The sequence below is a fragment of the Dama dama genome, chromosome 13, assembly GCF_033118175.1.
Source record: "Dama dama isolate Ldn47 chromosome 13, ASM3311817v1, whole genome shotgun sequence".
NCBI lineage: Eukaryota > Metazoa > Chordata > Mammalia > Artiodactyla > Cervidae > Dama > Dama dama.
In genome coordinates this window covers 63,060,652-63,075,657 of record NC_083693.1, presented here as the reverse complement: position 1 = coordinate 63,075,657, position 15,006 = coordinate 63,060,652, and the positions used below count along the sequence as shown (strand labels likewise).

The window sequence follows — 15,006 nt, the reverse complement described above, 5'->3', positions numbered from 1 at the left end:
ATCAGTTCAGTTCAGTTGCTCAGTCGTGTCCAGTTCTTTGCGACCCCATGGACTGCAGGACGCCAGGCCTTCCTGTCCATTGCCAACTCCTAGAGTTTACCCCAACTCATGTCCATTGAGTCGGTGATGCCATCCAACCATCTCATCCTCTGTCATCCCCTTCTCCCACTTTCAATCTTTCCCAGCAACAGAATCTTTTCAAGTGAGTCACCTCTTTGCATCAGGTGGCCAAAATATTGGAGTTTCAGCTTCAGCATCAGTCCTTCCAATGAATATTCAGGACTGATTTCCTTTAGGATGGACTGGTTGGATCTCCTTGCAGTCTAAGGGACTCTCAAGAGTCTTCTCCAACACCACAGTTCAAAAGCATCAATTCTTTGGTGCTCAGCTTTCTTTATAGTCCAACTCTCATATCCATACATGACTACTGGAAAAACCATAGCTTTGACTAGATGGGCCTTTGTTGAAAAAATAATGTCTCTGCTTTTTGATATACTGTCTAGGTTGGTCATAACTTTTCTTCCAAGGAGTAAGTGTATTTTAATTTCATGGCTGCCATTACCATCTGCAGTGATTTTAGAGCCCCAAAAAATAAAGTCTCTCACTGTTTCCATTGTTTCCCCATCCATTTGCTATGAAGTGATGGGACTAGATGCCCTGATCTTAGCTTTCTGAATGTTGAGTTTTAAGCCAACTTTTTCAGTCTTCTCTTTCACTTTCATCAAGAGGCTCTTTAGTTCTTCTTCACTTTCTGCCATAAGGGTGGTGTCATCTGAGGTTATTGACATTTCTCCCAGAGATCTTGATTCCAGCTTGTGCTTCATCCAGCCCAGCGTTTCTCATGATGTGCTCTGCATATAAGTTAAATAAGCAGGGTGACAATATACAGCCTTGATGTACTCCTTTCCCTATTTGAAACCAGTCTGTTGTTCCATGTCCAGTTGTAACTGTTACTTCCTGACCTGTATGTAGCATGTAGCTACATGTGTGTGCTAAGTCGTGTCCGATTCTTTGCAACCTTATGGACTGTTGCTTGTCAGGTTCCTCTGTCCATGGGATTTTCCAGGCAAGAATACTGGAGTAGGTTGCCATGCCCTTCTCTAGGGGCTCTTTCTGGCCCAGGGATTGAACCCACATCTCCTGTGTCTCCTGCATTGGCAGGCAGGTTCTTTACCACTAGCACCACCCATAGTAAGTTTTAAAATTTGGACATGTGGAGTCTTCAACTTTGTTCTTCTTTTTCAAGATTGTTTTAGCTATTCCAGTTCCCTTGAGCTTCCGTATGAATTTTAAGATAGTGACATACTTACTTATGGCCTTTGAGATATTTTATAGAAAGTCTTTGACATTTGTATATAAATTTCCTTTTGAGGTAATCCTCTCCTGCTTATCTGAGTTTAGAGTATGCAAGGTCTGATGATTTAAGCCAATGTAGGGCTGTATGGTTTTCTTTAAGCCCTTAGAAGAAAGGGGTTATAGGATATAGGATTTGGAAAATATATTTCCTTTCTAGAGAAAAACACATTAAAGAAGAGGTTAACATGTCTTTAGTGACTTAAAAAAAAAAAAAAGCAAACAACTCTAGTTGGAAAATACTTAGCATTTACCCTGAGAGTAAACTTTGTATCTGTTCCCCTCCCTCCACCCTCTGTTTTCTCAATAATCTTATTTTTTACTTTGCAAATGGATAAGATTGGGAGATTTGTCTGTAACAGTCTATATAACATATGTGTGTAATATGCAAGCTATGAAAAATTACCTAAATCTTTAGGGGCTGCCTTTTGTTGTTTAAGGATACATAAATCATGATAACTTTTAGATAAGTTCCTCTCATATTCATAGCCTTCATGAAGTCTACATCATTATTTTCTGAAGCAGGTGTTTGTTAATTGTTTTTCAATGAAATTTAAAAAATAATTCACATCTATTTTGTCCTGTCTGATAATAGGCAGTGTTTGAAAGAACTTTTCGGACTTAAAGTTGCTCAGTATGTCTAGTTTTCTCTCTTCCCTATCCAAAGGAAAAGTACTTATTAAATTTGTTAGTGATCATGTTTTTGAGTATTCCGGACTCTGTTTAATCACTTTGGTAAAAAGTGAGAAGTTTATATTTTCCTGTAAATTTGTTTAAATTGTCAAATTTCCTTTGGCTTTGGACTCCAGCATGCTGCAAATCTTTTTTCATTTTGCTGTTACTTATCTGATCACTTATGATCATTTTTTGATCATAATGCGTGTAAGAAGTTCTTTGAATCCTCTTCAGCAGGTAGAGTAAGACCAGCTCTATCTTGGGGAAATCTGGAGTATCTCTACCCTTTTTACTGGTATCTCCTCTACCATTCAGGTCATGGTATCCTCTTTTTGGAATAAGCCTGACCATCCACATATCTCACTCACAATTAGAGGTTGTGGAGATCTTGCCAGTTTTCAAAATACTGTGGAATTTAACTTGCTCATTAAAGGTGGCAACCACATCAATTTTACCTGATTAGTTTCCAGTAAGTTCAAAATGTTGTAGGTATTTTAATAGATACTGTGTAACTTGTATATTTAAGACAGGTTGTTATCTGTAAGTCCAATTTGACCACTTGAATTTTTTCAATTATAATGAGTTATTGCAGAGTAACTGGTCTCACTGCATGGTTGATCTAGTTTGGCTACAGGAGCAGTGGAAAAAAGACAAAAATTAATGGGAAATGATTTATTTTACCATGCTATAAAGCTATGATCTGGATACAAGAAACATAAAATACTTTTTTAAATGAAAAGACACATATTTAAATACATGTGTGTACTTAAGGTTTTTTAAAAAAACATTTAAAAATATTCAGTGAAAGATCAATGCGTAGATTTTTAAAGGTGTGAATATCTCCATCAAAATATGTGAAGTGGTCCGTAAAATGTATGTTTTAGATGTCTGGGACGGTTCACCCATGTAAAAATGTGGTCTTTCCCCCAGTTCAGAGGCCTTAAAGACCCGCAGAGTGCACACTGACTGAGCTGACACTGCTTGAGGTTTGGTTCAATCTTCTGGATCAAAGACATTTTCCAATTTTAGCGAAACCCAAATGAACTGTGGTTTGTGTCACTGAAATTTCCTTTATCATCATTGTCAACAATTACTGTTTATTCACCATCATTAATATGTAATACAAGAGAACTAAGTGCATACAGACTATACTTTAGAGATTCCTGGACCACTCGTCTGAGTTGCTTGGTGAATTTAGATAGCTAGTTTCATTATTATCATGGGCTTACAAAATTGTCAGCTACCAAAATTTAGCCTATAAAGGGATTCCTTGTCCTTTTTAAAAATTTTTTTAAACTGCTTTACAGTTTCTGCCATCCATCAACATGAATCAGCCATAAGCGTACATATGCCCCCTCCCTCTTGAACTTCCCCCCAGCCTCCCACCCCATCCCATCTTTCTAGGTTGTCACAGAGTTTGAGTTCCCAGAGTCATATAGCAAATTCCCACTGGCTATATATGGTGTTGGAGAAGACTCTTGAGAGTCCCTTGGCCTGCAAGGAGATCCAACCAGTCCATCCTAAAGGAGATCAGTCCTGGGTGTTCATTGGAAGGACTGATGCTGAAGCTGAAACTCCAGTACTTTGGCCACCTCATGCGAAGAGTTAACTCATTTAAAAGACCCTGATGCTGGGAGGGATTGGGGGCAGGAGGAGAAGGGGACAACAGAGAATGAGATGGCTGGATGGCATCACCGACTCAATGGGCATGAGTTTGAGTAAGCTCCGGGAGGTGGTGATAGACAGGGAGGCCTGGCGTGCTGCGATTCATGGGGTCACAAAGAGTCGGACACGACTGAGCGACTGAACTGAACTGATATATAGTAGTGTATATGTTCCCATGTTACTCTCTCCATTAGTCCCACCCTCTCCTTCCCCACCTCCCCATGTCCATAAGTCTGTTATCTATGTCTATGTTTCCATTGCTGCCCTGCAGATATGTTCACCAGTACCACCTTTCTTGATTCCATATATAGTCATTAATGTACAATCCTTGTCCTTTCAGCACAGAGAATTCCAGAAACTCTTTATTTTCTATTTTTCTCTTTCCAGTTGAGACTGAATGTGATAGTGCTTTTTGGAAAACTTGCTTCCAGGAAAGTTAACTCAGAGATGTGGTGTCCCTTAGTGATTAACGGTAGTCAAGGATATAACTTTGGAGTTAGACCTGTGTTCAAGTCCCAGCTTTGCCACTACTAGAGTTTCAAAATGGGAATAATTATAATCTCATAAAATTTTGGTGAGAATTAAATGAGATAATTACTGAAAAGTGCTTATTTATTCAATCTGGCACAAAATAAGTACTCAATTAAATATGACTTTTGTTACTATTGTGATTCATTGTTTCTTCTACATATAAAAGCAGTATGTCTTCTTTTGGAAATCTGGGAAATCAAGATGAAACTTTAAATTACACATATCATACCATGACAGTAATAGTGATAAAATTATTAGTGTATTGCATTGTAGCCTTTTCTTTATATATATGTATATATAATTTGGGGTATGTGTATGTACACAAATGTAAGTCTGGCAGATAGTAACTGTTCAGTAAGGAGTTTTTGAAGGCATTCAATATGGTAGAATATATCCTTAAAAAATTGTTGCATAATATTTTTTCATAGCTGTACCATATTTTATTTATCCAACTCCCTATCCCTATAAAAAATAGAAAGATTTTTCTATTACAATAATCCTTCAGGTAAACATTTGTATTTATAAATCTTTATATATGTATCTAATCATTTCTTTAAATGTGCCTATGTAGAATTAATGCGTCAGCGGTTATGAGCTTTATAAAGTTTTGGAACATATAGCCAAAATGCCCAATATAAAAGTTGTCCCAAGAACAGTGTTGGCTTTCTAAACTTTGCTAATCCAATATGTCAAAATGGTCTTCTGCTATTTATTTTTACAATCTCTTATAGTTATGATTCATATTTTTGCTGTATCACAATTGAACATTTTTCTTCTATATTTAAGAATATTTTAAAGAAATTCCCAAATACAAAAAAACTCGAAAAGCCAAAACAATCTTGAGAAAGAAGAATGGAACTGGAGGAATCAACATGCCTGACTTCAGGCTCTACTACAAAGCCACAGTCATCAAGACAGTATGGTACTGGCACAAAGACAGAAATATAGATCAATGGAACAGAATAGAAAGCCCAGAGATAAATCCACGTACCTATGGACACCTTATCTTTGACAAAGGAGGCAAGAATATACAATGGAAAAAAGACAACCTCTTTAACAAGTGGTGCTGGGAAAACTGGTCAACCACTTGTAAAAGAATGAAACTAGAACACTTTCTAACACCATACACAAAAATAAACTCAAAATGGATTAAAGATCTAAATGTAAGACCAGAAACTATAAAACTCCTAGAGGATAACATAGGCAAAACACTCTCCTACATAAATCACAGCAGGATCCTCTATGATCCACCTCCCAGAATATTGGAAATAAAAGCAAAAATAAACAAATGGGACCTAATGAAACTTAAAAGCTTTTGCACAACAAAGGAAACTATAAGCAAGGTGAAAAGACAGCCCTCAGAATGGGAGAAAATAATAGCAAATGAAGAAACAGACAAAGGTTTAATCTCAAAAATATACAAGCAACTCCTGCACCTCAATTCCAGAAAAATAAATGACCCAATCAAAAAGTGGGCCAAAGAACTAAACAGACATTTCTCCAAAAAAGACATACAGATGGCTAACAAACACATGAAAAGATGCTCAACATCACTCATTATCAGAGAAATGCAAATCAAAACCACAATGAGGTACCATTACACATCAGTCAGGATGCCTGCTATCCAAAAGTCTACAAGCAATAAATGCTGGAGAGGGTGTGGAGAAAAGGGAACCCTCTTACACTGTTGGTGGGAATGCGAACTAGTACAGCCGCTATGGAAAACAGTGTGGAGATTCCTTAAAAAACTGGAAATAGAACTTCCATATGACCCAACAATGCCACTCCTGGGCATACACACCGAGGAAACCAGATCTGAAAGAGACACGTGCACCCCAGTGTTCATCACAGCACTGTTTACAATTGCCAGGACATGGAAGCAACCTAGATGCCCATCAGCAGACGAATGGATAAGGAAGCTGTGGTACATATACACCATGGAATATTACTCAGCCATTAAAAAGAATTCATTTGAATCAGTTCTAATGAGATGGATGAAACTGGAGCCCATTATACAGAGTGAAGGAAGCCAGAAAGATAAACACCAATACAGTATACTAACACATATATATGGAATTTAAAAAGATGGTAACGATAACCCTATATGCAAAACAGAAAAAGAGACACAGATGTACAGAATAGACTTTTGAACTCTGTGGGAGAAGGCGAGGGTGGGATGTTCTGAGAGAATAGCATTGAAACAAGTATACTATCAAGGGTGAAACAGATCACCAGCCCAGGTTGGATGCATGAGACAAGTGCTCAGGGCTGGTGCACTGGGAAGACCCAGAGGGATGGGATGGGGAGGGAGGTGGGAGAGGGGATCAGGATGGGGGACACATGTAAATCCTTGGCTGATTCATGTCACTGTATGGCAAAAATCACTACAATATTGTAAAGTAATTAGCCTCCAACTAATAAAAATAAGTGAAAAAAAAAAAAAGAGTGCTCGCTTCGGCAGCACATATACTAAAATTGGAACGATACAGAGAAGATTAGCATGGCCCGTGCGCAAGGATGACACGCAAATTCGTGAAGCGTTCCATATTTAAAAAAAAAAAAAAAGAAATTCCCATTCCCTCATAATGATTTTTCTCAAACAAAACCTCAGCTGCTTTAGTAATATCTCCTGTCCCAGAATGGTACACCATCATTCCTGAGAAGAAAAGGAAAAATGATTGTGTGTGTGTGTGTTAAGTGGAAGGTGGCTTCTTTGATTTACATAAACATAAAGCCATGATAGGTAATGACAGTTTACTCTTAAACTGTGTTCACTTACCATTGACATGGATGTGCTACAACCTGTCATCCTTGGCTTATAGATCTCCCCAGGGGAAATGTTCCAGGACAGTGAGCAAAAGAAATGCTTTCTGGGGAAAGAATCAGGGCAAGAGTGTTGTGATTTCAGACGTCACAACTTTTCCCTCTAGCAGTCTATATCCAAGAGCAAATCTCTGCTAGCCAAGCAGATGAAGCCAGCATTTCTGAGTATATGTGATGGCTGGAATTGAGATTTCTGGTGACAACTATGGGCCTCTATCAGATACCCATTTCTGAACATCTCAGACTGGGAGATGACTAGAAGAAGGATTGTTTTACACTCAGAGTCCAGGAACTTTCTATTCTTGTTCATAGGGTTTTTAATTTTTCAGAGCATTTTCCTCTGCCTATCAGGACTTATGTTCTCACAAATTCCTGCCCTCTCACCAGGGGAAGGAATGACTGAATTTAGAGAGTTGGTTTTTTGAATGGGACTATGACTTTCCATATGGAACTTCTATAGAAGAAATGGGTCAAATAGAGGACTTACAGGGGAAGCAACTCTGAATGTTTACATGGATACATATGTGTTTGTTTTCTTTGATACGTTAGAACCTATGTAAAAGGAACATACTGTCTAAAGTAAGAGGATAGTGTTCTATGGTCATATCATCATTTGAGTATTTGTCACTATGTTTTTCATTATAAGTTTCAAAAAGCATATTGGATCAAAACTCACTTAAATTAAGAGGGGAAATGTGTTCTTTTATGATGCTTAAACTCTGTATTTGGAAATAGAGGATTAAGAAACTTCGATCCTTTAATATATGTAATAAACTCTAACCATTCAAGGGTTGAGCAGTGTCTTGTTAGAAGCAATTTATTTTCCATTAAAATGGATACCACTTAGAATTTTCAGTTTGAGGTCTACTTGGCTAAGACTACATTTCCACCCAATACTTTAAAATTGTTGTTCTCCAAGCCAGGGAAATGATGTTTTCTGGGCCTACACATGATGGCTCTGTACCAAACCATCAATATCTAGTAACCTTCCAAGGCCTGTGTGGTTTTTCAAAGATTTATTATGTAGAAGGGAGAAGCAAGCAGGTTCTGTTTTATACTATTTAGGACCTAAGAATCACCCTCTTCCCTCAGGATTCACTTGTACTGAGGCCTAGGCACAGAAAAGCTGGCTGGTCGTCACCCTGAACTGCCTCAGTCCTTGCTTTAGTTCAGACTGGAGCCTCATGAGGGACCCCTCAGTGCTCCATTTCTTTGTGTTTGAGGTATAAGTTCTAGATTTCTGAAATGTACACCTAGGAATGCCTAGTGAGTGCGTTAAAGCTGACATCATTATAAATAGTGGGCAGGAGATGTGCATTTTGTGAGAAAGTTGAAATTTTCTTGTATCCTAACTACAGTTAAGGGGGAAATCATAAATTAAAATACCACCCCACCAACAACCAACTTCCCCATTAACAAATAAATAGACTTTGCATACGGCAGTTGGAAGGCACCTAATCAATTATCTCCTTTATTGGATTGTGACCATGGACGTCTCAATGTTAACCCTGTAATACTAAGGCCTAGAGGAAAACCTGGCTCAGGTAAATATACAGTGAATATTAGCTGAAAGAATAATTCAGTGACCTAGCTCTGTGATTTGCATTTTTTTCCTTTGCCAAAGATCTTTTAAATTAATTTTGTTTCCCATGGCCTCCGAAATTTAAAAGATATCCTGCCCTGCCTTGATCAAGTAATAATTGATTTGTTTTCTTATTTTATTGACTGAAACCAACCAGGATTTCTAGTCTACATGAGAAAATCATGGTTAGTTAAGACTGTAGTTCCAACTCAGAAAAAAAGAAATTTGACATTTTATTTAGATGATGTAGCAAATAAACTTTTTGAAATAAAAATATTTTACAGCCCAGTATTACTTTTTGGAAGTCTCCTATGAGTGTGAGCATCTATACTAAAAATTAATGATTTAGTCTAACCTACGTATCTTATAAACTTGTTAAAGTGTAAGGAATTAGGGTGAAATGATTTATTGGCAAAGTCAGACTAACTGATTCCCATTTCCCAGTGTGAAGTGTCTAGTGGGTATATAGGCTAGGGCTTAGAGAAGATATTCTGGAATGAAGGCTTAAGCTACTGGCTCTCTTTTATGAATACTGTTTGGATTGTGCTGATTAGAATAGGTTACAAGTAAAATCCCATTTTAACACATGCTTTATTATCTCATACTTAGTTGCATATAATGTAATTGCATATCCCCATGATCTAGCTCATAGTTCATACTAATGTTTCGTTGATAATGGATCCAGAATTCTATAAGGTAAAAATAATTCATTTGAATAGGTGTCATAGAGGACCCATTTTGTCTGAGAAGGATGCAGGAACACCCCCTTATGGCCCCAAGAGAGGGACTTGCTTGAGGGAACATATCATCAACTTAAGATCAGGCTGTGGCCCCAGCACAGATTGACTCGAGAACCAACAGCATTGGCCTTTGTATAAAGCCGACAGAGAAAACCGGGGGTGAAACTATACAGTGAAGCAACATCAAGGGTTTGAAGTGGGTCAGGATTCTAGTGTCTGTGATGTTTTGCATTTTTACTGTTACATATTCACATGTCAGCATATTAATAGATGGTCAGTAAAACTTGAATATCAAAAATGTTAATCACAAGTCCCTATTTGTGCAGAGAATAGAGAGGAAATCATACAATGGGAAGAGAAATACCAAAATTTACCTGAGAGATGAAATTTTTACAATTTTCATGTTTTAAAATGTTACTGAACTATAATTTATAGACAGTAAAAAGCATAGGTTATAATTTTTTTTTTTTTGCTAGGAAAAATTTGGGACAATGTTATCTTTGAAAGAGACAGTATCTGACATCCAGAATCATAATCCAATTAGTGAAATGAACCTCTTCCAACCTGAGCATCGTCATTTGGATGTTAGTATGGAAAAGAGAAATACAACACGGCAAATTCTGGAGTCCTACAAAATCAAACACGAGAGCTTCTCACTGAAAGCTTTTATAGTGGACATTAGCAGTCACCAATTCTAAGCTTTTTAGATCTGGTTAAATTGCCTATGACAGCAAGTTTCCATGATAATTTTTACCTTTCTCACCTCTGAAGGACAAGATGGTCTAGCTTGTTTCAAATTCCTGTATTTAATTAACAAAGGAAAGTCTTGCAGGCAGTGTTGTGACAAGTAGCAGGAAGGTGCAAACATTTGCAAGGTGGGGTGGGCTGAGCTCCTTTTCCACCAGGCAGTTCCCACACACTGCGAGGCATGCCCTGCTCTTTGCTCTCTGACTGTTTTATGTCACACACAGAACTGCTGGGTTTTGATGAAGTTAATAAGTCCAAAACATGTTCTCTGACTATTTGTACAGTCAACTCTTAAGAAATATCTTGAAGTTAAAAAGAAAATCCAGCATTAATAGTAAAGACGCAGTTTTTGCATATAAGCACTTGTGTGTGTGGAGAAGGCAATGGCAACCCACTCCAGTACTCTTTCCTGGAAAATCCCATGGACGGAGGAGCCTGGTAGGCTGCAGTCCATGGGGTTGCAAAGAGTCGGACATGACTGAGTGACTTCACTTTCACTTTTCACTTTCATGCATTGGAGAAGGACATGGCACTCCAGTGTTCTTGCCTGGAGATTCCCAGGGCCGGGGGAGACTGGTGGGCTGCCGTCTATGGGGCTGCACAGAGTCAGACACGACTGAAGCGACTTAGCAGCCCCAACTTGTGTGTGTACTGGAATATTAAAAGATTTTTTAAATGCTTTTTCTGATTATTAAGAACACGATTAGTATACCTTCATTAAGACAATGCATGACACAGATTCAAATAAAACTTGATGGGCTGAAATGATGGAGCAAAGCTTAAAGAGATGCTTCAAGACATGCTTAAGCAGAAATAAATATAAAATCCTGAACTTAGGTTCCAAAAATCAACTCTGGGTATACAAGATGGAGACAATAGCATTTTATGGCCAACCCCCCCACCCCTGCCCCAGCCAAGAGATTTTAGTTAATTATAATAAGCTCATTGTAAAACAAAGTAGTAAGACATTAGCCCCAAATGCTTATATTAAGTTGCATCAAATAGGGAGGAGAGAGTTTTATAGTACCTTGAGTGTTATTGTCAGAACATTAGTTTTGTGTTCCATTCTGGGGGTTACATTTTAAGAAGGGTGTTGACCAACTGAGGCAGACTGGAAGGATGGGGTAATGAGGGGACTAAAAAGTGCCTGAGAGACTGAATCAGAATAACTGGGCAAAAGCATGAGTAAAATCATGGTTCTTGCCTCTGGGGGGAAAAAACCCTAGGGATTATTTAATCTGGGACTCTTACTTTTGACATGAGGAAACTGTCCTGGGTCACGGGGACAAGACAGGAGCAGACTGGTTTCCAAAAGTGCTACATGATGAGAGAGCAGGTGCCCAGCACATGACCTGCTGTGTGGAAGGGGGCCCATGTCTTTCCTAGCTTGAAAAGTCGGAAGCAAGACCAATATTTGGAAGTTGGAGGAAAGATTTGAAATAAAAATAGAAGCAACAACTTCTTAGTGATTGCACCTGCCTAAAATTGAAATAGACTGCCTTGAAAAGCAGTGAGCTGCCCATCACTAGATGTGTTCAAGCAAAGACTGGGAATGTAGAGGTAATTCCTTCTGTGCAGGAAGGGTTGGGTTCCACTAGTTCGTTATTGTAGCAACTTTTAATTGCAAATAAGAACTAACATTTATTGAGTACTTATGGAGTGCTGTGCTGAAGTAGCATGTATATGTATTACCTCTTTGATTCTTAAAATACATGAGGAGGCCGAGACCCAGAGGACCACTTGTTTTTTTGCCTATGGTCATGTGTTAGTACCTGGTGAGGTGGGATTCAAATCCAGGGCGATCTGCCTCCAGAGGCAGTTTTGCTAATTTCTGTGCCTCAGCTGACCCTTAACTGCAGTTCTCTGACTCACATAAATATGTATTAGATCCATTTAGGTCCTTTTTTCATGACTTAAAACATTTCTGAACAGAAGGAGTCTCTCAGTAAGAGAGCCGAGCTTGCATTTGGGGGTCTGGTTTCTTGTGGGATTTAGGTGTCATGAATGTGCCCTGCAAGCCCGTGTGCATTCATGGTCCTTGATAATAAATCCTCTGGAAATAGACAGCCATATGCAATTTCTGAGCCATTTCAGGAATGGTCAACATGATATTAAACTACCTGTTTATCATTAAGAGAACTCTTGTTCCAGAATCTACTCACTTTATATATATATTTTAAAATTTCTCCTTGGTAGGTGTTCCAATCCCTGTATTATAAATGTGAAAATTGTATGTAAATTTTTATCTACCTGCAGCCCAAACCGAACTATTTTTTAATTGAACTTTTTATTTTGACACAGTTGTAGATTCACATGCAGTTTTAAAAAAATAATAAGAGATATCCAATGTACTCTCTACCCAGTTTACCCACAGTAGTAGCTTGCAAACCTATTGCACAGTATCACAAGGAGGGTATTGACATGGATATAGTCAAGATACAGAACGTTTCCATTACCTCAGGGATCCCTCTTATTGTACTTTGCTCTCTTTCACCCTCCTATCCCTTGCTCTGACAACCACTAATCTATTCCTCACTTCTATACTTCTTGTTATTTTAAGAATGTCATATAAGTGAGATCATACCATATATAACATTTTGGGGTTGTTTCTCTTCACTCAGCATAAATTCCTTGGAGATTCGTCCAGGTTGGTGCAGGGTAACAGTAGTTTTCTTTTTATTGCCCAGAAATATCCATGGTATCCAGGTTGTTTAACCGTTACCTGTTAAAGGACATCTGGGTTGTTTCCAGTTTTCGATTACTGAATAAGGCTGTTATAAACATTTGAGTAAACTTTTTTTTTTTTAAATTTCTCTGAGAGAAATGTCTGTGAGTGCAATTGCTAGGTTATATGATAGGTTGGTATTTTGTTTTATAAGAAACCGCCCAACTGTTTATTACAGTGACTGTACCATTTTACAGTCCTATCAACCAAGTATAAATAGCCCCGTTCTTTGCATCCTTGCCAGCATTTGGTGTTGTCATTATTATTTATTTTATTCTAAGAGATGTGTAGTGATAGCTCATTGTGGTTTTAATTTACATTTCCCTCGTGGCTAATGACAGTGAAAATCCTTTCATATGCTTATTTGCCACATGTATATTCTCTTCAGTGAAATGTCTGTTCTTCCCCCTCCTCCATTTCCTGATTGGATTGTTTGCATTTTTACAGTTTGGTTTGAAAGACCCCGAGTTTCTATAGAGATTTCCATTTCAACAAAGTGCTCTTCATTCCTTCTGTCATACCTGCCTTGCCAATTCCCTGCTCAGGGTAACTCCCGTAGTCTGACTTGTGTGACTTTTTAAGAGCCTGGAAAAGTCACGATTCCATTCTGAAGAGATGTAGAGCAAAATACAGGTCGTCTGAATTGACAGCTTCCTAACAATCTTTTTTCTTAGACACAAGTCACATGTCATAAAATTCACTTGGTTAAATTGTACAAATCATTGATTTCTAGTATGTCCCCAAAGTTGTACAAACATTATGCTGTGTAATTCCAGAATATTTTCATCACTACGAGAAAGAAACCGTGTTCCTATTACAGTCGCTCTGAATTCCCCTATTCTCCCATCCCTCTAGTTCCTGGAAACCACTAATCTTACTATCTGTCCCCGTGGATTTACCTATTCTGAACATTTAATATAATTCAGTCATCTAATACGTGCCCTTTGTGTCTAGCCTCTCTCAATTAACATAATGTTTTCAAGGTTCATCCATGTTGTACCTGATATCAGTATGTCATTCCTTTTTATGACTGAATAATACTCTGTTATATGGCTATCCCACATTTTGTTTAGCCATTAGTCAGTTAATATTTCTACTCTTTGTCTATTATGAAGAATGCTGCTATGGATATTGTGTATAAATTTTTGTGTGGATATACATTTTCACTTCTTTTGAGATATACCTAGGAATGAAATTGCTATGTCATATGGTAATTCTTATGTTTAACTGTTTGAGAAAATGCTAAACTTTCTCAGAATGGCTGCACCATTTGACATTTCCACCAGCAGTACATTTCTCTTCACCTTCACCAATTCTTGTTATTTTTATTACATCCATTTTAAAAAATTTTAAATTTATTTATCTGTTCATTGAAGGATAATTGCTTTACAGAATTGTGTTGGTTTCTGCCAAACATCAACATGAATCTATGATCATTCTATTTTTTTTTTTTTATGATCATTCTAATGGGTGTGAGATGATACCATTGTGATTTGCATTTCCCTAATGACTAATGATGTTGAATATTTTTACATGTTGTGGTTGGATATTTGTATTACTTTGGAGAAATGTCTATTCACATCCTTTGACCATTTTTAACTTGTTGAATTATAAAAGTTTTATATTTATATTCTGGATGCTAGACCTTTATCAGTGGATTTACAAAGATTTTCTCCCATTCTGTAGCTTGTCTTTTCACTTTCTTAATGATGTTCCTTGGAATCACAAAGGTTGTTAATTTTTAATAAGCTCATTTTAACTATTTCTCCTTTGGTTGCTTTTGTGCCTTAAGCAATTTTTAAGCAGTGTTCTTTTACTCTTTATTATGCCCACTTTGATCTTTTCCAAGTGCCCCCCATTGACAGTAAAAACTTAGTCTCCTCCTAGTTCCTTTGGTAGATGCAGATAAACCTGCCTCTGACTTTCTGAGAAGGCTGTGATTACTTGCCATAAATTCCCCAGCTTCCTTGGTCCCAACTTCTTAAGTTTCTACTTTTCATTCTCCCTCCTCTTGTCACGTTCTCTTTTGGAGAGAAAAGTTTTGCTTTTCCTTTTTAAGATGAACACCTCCATCTGGGCTATTTATTTCATCCCCTCTTCTTAGACTTTTTTTTCAATGACTGGCCTTTCTCTCCCTTCTAGCATCAATAATCTCTCCTCTACTC

At 37.7% G+C, this 15,006-nt stretch overlaps 1 protein-coding gene and 1 non-coding gene across 4 annotated transcripts in view; both read left to right on the top strand.

Annotated features, from left to right (window-relative positions):
- The window catches only part of FRMD5 (FERM domain containing 5), a 333,295-nt gene that overhangs the window by 120,697 nt on the left and 197,592 nt on the right, over positions 1-15,006 (top strand). The gene's annotated exons all lie outside the window — the stretch shown is intronic.
- Positions 6,670-6,776, top strand: LOC133068767 (U6 spliceosomal RNA). The gene has a single exon (XR_009695713.1). It is a non-coding gene; the product is annotated as a U6 spliceosomal RNA (small nuclear RNA).